The following is a 6,880-nucleotide window of genomic DNA, read 5'->3' on the forward strand; positions in this document are numbered from 1 at the left end:
GTACTGATGTTGAGTCACACCATACATATAGTGTTGTCTCACATCATAGCAAGAGCATTCATTCTCATCACAGTAGAAATGATGTTTCTGTTAGCCAAGCTGTTAGGGTGCCCTCTGTAAGGGACAGGTCTCCTTCTGTCCATTCTCATCATACTTCTGTTTCAAGACATGTCCCTCCCACCCACCCTGATGACAGATTGTTAGAAAGGGAGCTCAATAGATTGAGAGTGGAACAAACCAGACTGAAGCTCAAGAAGCAACAGCTGGATTTGGATAGACAGACTTTAGATGTAGAGAAGGAGAGACAGAAACTGGGTTTAGAAACCCATGGTGGCAGCAGCAGTATTCCCCATAGTCATCCTGCAAAAGAGCATGATTCCAGGAATCTGCACAAGATAATTCCCCCTTATAAGGAGGGGGATGACATTAACAAGTGGTTTGCTGCACTTGAGAGGGCCTGTGCTGTACAGGATGTCCCTCAAAGGCAGTGGGCTGCTATCCTATGGCTATGATTTAGTGGAAAAGGTAGGGATAGGCTCCTTACTGTGAAAGAAAATGAAGCTAATGATTACAAAGTTCTTAAGAATGCACTCCTGGATGGTTATGGCTTAACCACTGAACAATACAGGATAAAGTTCAGAGAGACCAAAAAGGAGTCTTCACAAGACTGGGTTGATTTCATTGACCATTCAGTGAAGGCCTTGGAGGGGTGGTTACATGGCAGTAAAGTTACTGATTATGACAGCCTGTATAACTTGATCCTGAGAGAGCATATTCTTAATAATTGTGTGTCTGATTTGTTGCACCAGTACTTGGTGGACTCTGATCTGACCTCTCCCCAAGATTTGGGAAAGAAGGCAGACAAATGGGTCAGAACAAGGGTGAACAGAAAAGTTCATACAGGGGGTGACAAAGATGGCAATAAGAAGAAAGATGGTGAAAAATCTCAAGATAAGCATGGGGATAAGGGTAAAACCAAAGATCCCACTTCAAATCTTAAACACTCTTCAGAGGGTGGGGATAAAACAAATTCTTCCTCTTCTTCTCAACCTACACAATTTAAAAAGCCTTGGTGCTTTGTGTGTAAAAACAGAGGCCATAGGCCAGGGGATAAGTCCTGTCCAGGTAAACCCCCTGAGCCTACCACCACAAATACATCAAGCTCTAGTGCCCCTAGCAGTAGTGGTACTAGTGGTGGGACTGCTGGCAACAGTCAAGCAAAGGGTGTAGTTGGGTTCACTTATGGGTCCATCATAGAAACTGGGGTAGTCAGTCCCAAGACAGTTTCTGTCACACCTAGTGGCATTGGCCTTGCCACACTGGCTGCTTGTCCCCTTACAATGGATAAGTACAGGCAGACAGTTTAAATAAATGGTGTTGAGGCCTTGGCCTACAGGGACACAGGTGCCAGTATCACTTTGGTGACTGAAAACCTAGTGCCTCCTGAACAACACATCATTGGACAACAGTATAAGATTATTGATGTCCATAACTCCACTAAGTTTCTTCCCTTAGCTATAATTCAGTTTAGTTGGGGTGGAGTTACTGGCCCTAAGCAGGTGGTGGTATCACCTAGCTTACCTGTAGACTATCTCTTAGGTAATGACCTAGAGGCCTCAGGTTGGGCTGATGTAGAGTTTTATGCCCATGCAGCCATGCTGGGCATCCCAGAGGAATTGTTCCCTCTCATTTCTACTGAAATGAAAAAGCAAAGGAGAGAAGGCCTGAAAACTCGGGATCCCTCTCCATCAACAGGTAAAAAGGGTATCACAGTATCCCCTAACCACCCTACCATTCAGGATACCATTCCTGTGGTGGGAGAAACCTCTCCTGGGGTGGCACCTGTTCCAAGGGAAGCATCAGCTGGCAAAGCTGTACTCCCTGAGGTAGAAGTACCTCTCTGTGGGATAACTAACATTGGTGAGAAAAAGAGCACCATTTTAGTTAACATGGAGCATCCCTCCAACCCTCCCAGAGAAACTTTAGTGCAGAAACCCTGCACTGCCTCACAACACTTAGGACAGCATCCCTGCCCTAGTGGGGAGCTCATAGGACAGCATCCCTGCCCTGCCCCAACTCAAGAGAAACAGCATCCCTGTTCTCTCTTACAGCCATATGGACAAAGTTTTTGCCCAGCTATGGCTTTACTGAGACAGCATCCCTGTATTGCATTTTCATCACTACAAATAGGTTCAGTGGACAATTCCCACTGCTCTAAACTAAAACTTACTGATAGAAACTCTGAAAATACATCTTCACATTGTTGCTTAGCTAAAAAACTTCAAACAGGGTGGTGTACATCCCCACAGGGAAGTAACCATATAGTGGATGATAAAGGGAGTAACCAGTCTATTGCAGAGCTACTCTCTACTTATCACCACTTAGACAATAAAGTCTCAACTGGCCAAGGTTAGCCTTATTGTCCTTCGTTTGTGAGTGCGGGGACACCATTACACGCGTGCACTACATATAGGTCACTACCTATATGTAGCTTCACAATGGTAACTCCAAATATGGCCATGTAATATGTCTATGATCATGGACTTGCCCCCTCTATACCATCCTGGCATAGTTGGCACAATCCCATGATCCCAGTGGCCTGTAGCACAGACCCTGGTACTGCCAAACTGCCTTTCCCGGGGTTTCACTGCAGCTGCTGCTGCTGCCAACCCCTCAGACAGGCATCTGCCCTCCTGGGGTCCAGCCAGGCCTGGCCCAGGATGGCAGAACAAAGGACTTCCTCTGAGAGAGGGTGTTACACCCTCTCCCTTTGGAAAATGGTGTGAAGGCAGGGGAGGAGTAGCCTCCCCCAGTCTCTGGAAATACTTTCATGGGCACTTTTAGTGCCCATTTCTGCATAAGCCAGTCTACACCGGTTCAGGGACCCTTTAGCCCTGCTCTGGCGCGAAACTAGACAAAGGAAAGGGGAGTGACCACTCCCCTGACCTGCACCTCCCCTGGGAGGTGTCCAGAGCTCCTCCAGTGTGCTCCAGACCTCTGCCATCTTGGAAACAGAGGTGCTGCTGGCACACTGGACTGCTCTGAGTGGCCAGTGCCACCAGGTGACGTCAGAGACTCCTTCTGATAGGCTCCTTCAGGTGTTGCTAGCCTATCCTCTCTCCTAGGTAGCCAAACCCTCTTTTCTGGCTATTTAGGGTCTCTGTCTCTGGGGAAACTTTAGATAACGAATGCAAGAGCTCAGCCGAGTTCCTCTGCATCTCTCTCTTCACCTTCTGCCAAGGAATCGACTGCTGACCGCGCTGGAAGCCTGCAAAACTGCAACATAGTAGCAAAGACGACTACTGCAACTCTGTAACGCTGATCCTGCCGCCTTCTCGACTGTTTTCCTGGTGGTGCATGCTGTGAGGGTAGTCTGCCTCCTCTCTGCACTAGAAGCTCCGAAGAAATCTCCCGTGGGTCGACGGAATCGTCCCCCTGCAACCGCAGGCACCAAAAAGCTGCATTACCGGTCCCTTGGGTCTCCTCTCAGCACGACGAGCGAGGTCCCTCGAATCCAGCGACTCTGTCCAAGTGACTCCCACAGTCCAGTGACTCTTCAGTCCAAGTTTGGTGGAGGTAAGTCCTTGCCTCCCCACGCCAGACTGCATTGCTGGGAACCGCGACTTTTGCAGCTACTCCGGCCTCCGTGCACTTCCGGCGGAAATCCTTTGTGCACAGTCCAGCCTGGGTCCACGGCACTCTAACCTGCATTGCACGACCTCCTAAGTTGTTCTCCGGCGACGTGGGACTCCTTTGTGCGACTTCGGGTGAGCACCGTTTCACGCATCCTCGTAGTGCCTGTTTCTGGCACTTTTCCGGGTGCTACCTGCTGCTGAGAGGGCTCCTTGTCTTGCTCGACGTCCCCTCTCTCTCCTGACGCAATTTGCGACATCCTGGTCCCTCCTGGGCCACAGCAGCAGCCAAAAACGCTTACCGCACGATTTGCAGCTAGCAAGGCTTGTTGGCGGTCTTTCGGCGGGAAAACACTTCTGCACGACTCTCCACGGCGTGAGGGATCCGTCCTCCAAAGGGGAAGTCTCTAGCCCTTGTCGTTCCTGCAGAAACCTAAGCTTCTTCTGTCCAGTAGAAGCTTCTTTGCACCCACAGGTGGCATTTCCTGGGCATCTGCCCATCTCCGACTTGCTTGTGACTTTTGGACTTGGTCCCCTTGTTCCACAGGTACCCTCGACTGGAAATCCATCGTTGTTGCATTGCTGGTTTGTGTCTTTCCTGCAGAATTCCCCTATCACGACTTCTATGTCCTTTGAGGAACTTTAGTGCACTTTGCACTCACTTTTCAGGGTCTTGGGGTGGGCTATTTTCCTAACCCTCACTATTTTCTAATAGTCTCAGCGACCCTCTACAAGGTCACATAGGTTTGGGGTCCATTCGTGGTTCGCATTCCACTTTTGGAGTATATGGTTTGTGTTGCCCCTATCCCTATGTGTCCCCATTGCATCCTATCGTAACTATACATTGTTTGCACTGTTTTCTAAGACGATTACTTCATATTTTGGTATTGTGTATATATATCTTGTGTATATTTCCTATCCTCTCACTGAGGGTACACTCTGAGATTCTTTGGCATATTGTCATAAAAATAAAGTACCTTTATTTTTAGTATAACTGTGTATTGTGTTTTCTTATGATATTGTGCATATGACACTAAGTGGTACTGTAGGAGCTTCACTCGTCTCCTAGTTCAGCCTAAGCTGCTCTGCTAAGCTACCATTATCTATCAGCCTATGCTGCTAGACACCCTATACACTAATAAGGGATAACTGGGCCTGGTGCAAGGTGCAAGTACCCCTAGGTACTCACTACAAGCCAGTCCAGCCTCCTACAGCTGCCCAAGCATACATGCACATAGTATGGGTACCTGCACATGTATGTGTACTATGGGCTCAGCCACACCTCCATCTACCCTCATGCAGCGGGGCTACCCAAGCAAACATGCTCCTAGTATGGATATATGCACATGTTTGTGTACTGTGGGGTCAGGGACACCCCCATCTACCATCATGCAGCGGGGCTACCCAAGCACGAATGCTCATTGTATGTACACCTGCACATGTTTGTGTACTGTGGGGTCAGCTACACCTCTCTGTGTGCAGAGCTGCACCTACTCTCGTGCAGTCGACTAACACGGACATCCTTGCATTCAGTAGGGACAGCGGCGTACAATCGAGCACAGGCGTTTTAAGAAGATGTGCTCACACTTGAGAGGCTTGCCCACGCCCTTACATCGGAAGGGGTGAGCTGCATTGGAGATTATTTGTGGTATAACTGAAAGGATTCTCCAGGGAACCAGTCTAGTCCCTCCGTTTGCCTGAAGCGATGCCTGTGCCGGGAAGGATTTTGCTGATAATTCTTCTTGGAGGAGCATACACGCAGGACTTATGAGAACAGCAGTAAGAGCCTGAGCTCCTCCAGTGAGGCAATGCTGGGAGTTTGCATCTCCTTGTGGGTTGGATTCTCTTGAACGCACGGGCCAAGCCCAGATCATGATACCTCAGGTGCTTGAGTCCAAAGCCCAACAATTACCCAGCAGGCTCAGTAAATGAATATCCAGCCCAGGGATTATCTTTCCAAAATAACACAGTGTACTCAACACTACAATAATCCCCAAAAAAAGTTTTCTGGGCACTCTAGTGGCAGATGCTGTGATCACTCTACTCCCTCTCTGTCCTCAGGTTCTCTTTCCCAGGTTCTGGGTTCACCCTTCTTGAGGGTTAAACAGGTCTAGGATGAATATAGTACAAGGACAGTTTAATCATCCCAATATGTATGTGTGCTCAGACTCCAGTCTCTTAGCCCTGGATGGCATGTTAGGACCCTCAGGATCACTTTCAGGCCACCAGGTGCTTGGAAGGAACACAGCTGGGCTTTGTGGAGTTCTTTGAACGTCCCACAATGTTGGCTTCTTCATTGTCACATGAAGATCGACGTTTGGCAGATGTTGTGATTCCACCTGGGCTGCGGATAAAAGTAATCCTTCAGCGTCCTTGCAGTTGGCGCCCACCCCAGTGCTGACTGGACCAGAGATGTTGCCTCCGATGGCCCTTGAAACATGGGTAGATGCTGCCCCGCATGAGCCAATGACCAACACGCAATCACAGTCCGACTGGGCCTCAGTAATCACATTGTTATGGTTCCCGTCTGGTACCTCTGCCGAATCTACACACCTGGGTCCTTTCAGTCCACTCTCAACCAGTCTGCTTCTTTGAGGTGTGCAGCCATCACCGGGGTGCACTCACCGGCAGGGTAGGCTTGTTCATTGTCTCTCCATAAGCAGGCCACCTTTTAGGTGCTTCGGACAGGTGCATAGATACTCCAGTAGAGAAGCAGATTTAGGGTGACAGTCCCCTCACTCTGGCCGTGAAGCTGACACCATCCCTGGCTGCACTGGAGCCCCCTCAGTACTCTCCAGAGAACTCCTTTCCTCGATCAACTTAGACCACTTGGAAATGGAACAACTTAGGGTGGTTTGTGTCCTGCTTTTGTACCCAGCTGGCAAACAGAAGATGTGAATCTGCTGTTTCAAAATATAGAAACAGTTTGGGGTTGTTTGTCTTGTACATGTCTTGTCCAGGTTGTTCGCCAGACACACCCTTTGTGTCGCGTGATGCTCCTCACAGCATCATTGTCTCCATTCTTGGTGCCCACTACCGGGGTGTATTAATGGGGAAAAGAATGGCGCTCAAGGGAAAAGAGTCAAATAGTAACTAAAAGGTGCCCTCACAAAGGACCACACCCGTCCCTAAAAGGGTTTGCTAAGCAAACCAAAACAAAAAACACCTGCGTGAGGCACTCAAAAAAAAAATATAATAATATTCTGTGCACAATATTACAATGCAGTAATACGTAATCAGCGATAGGC

Source organism: Pleurodeles waltl, chromosome 6 (genome assembly GCF_031143425.1).
Source record: "Pleurodeles waltl isolate 20211129_DDA chromosome 6, aPleWal1.hap1.20221129, whole genome shotgun sequence".
NCBI lineage: Eukaryota > Metazoa > Chordata > Amphibia > Caudata > Salamandridae > Pleurodeles > Pleurodeles waltl.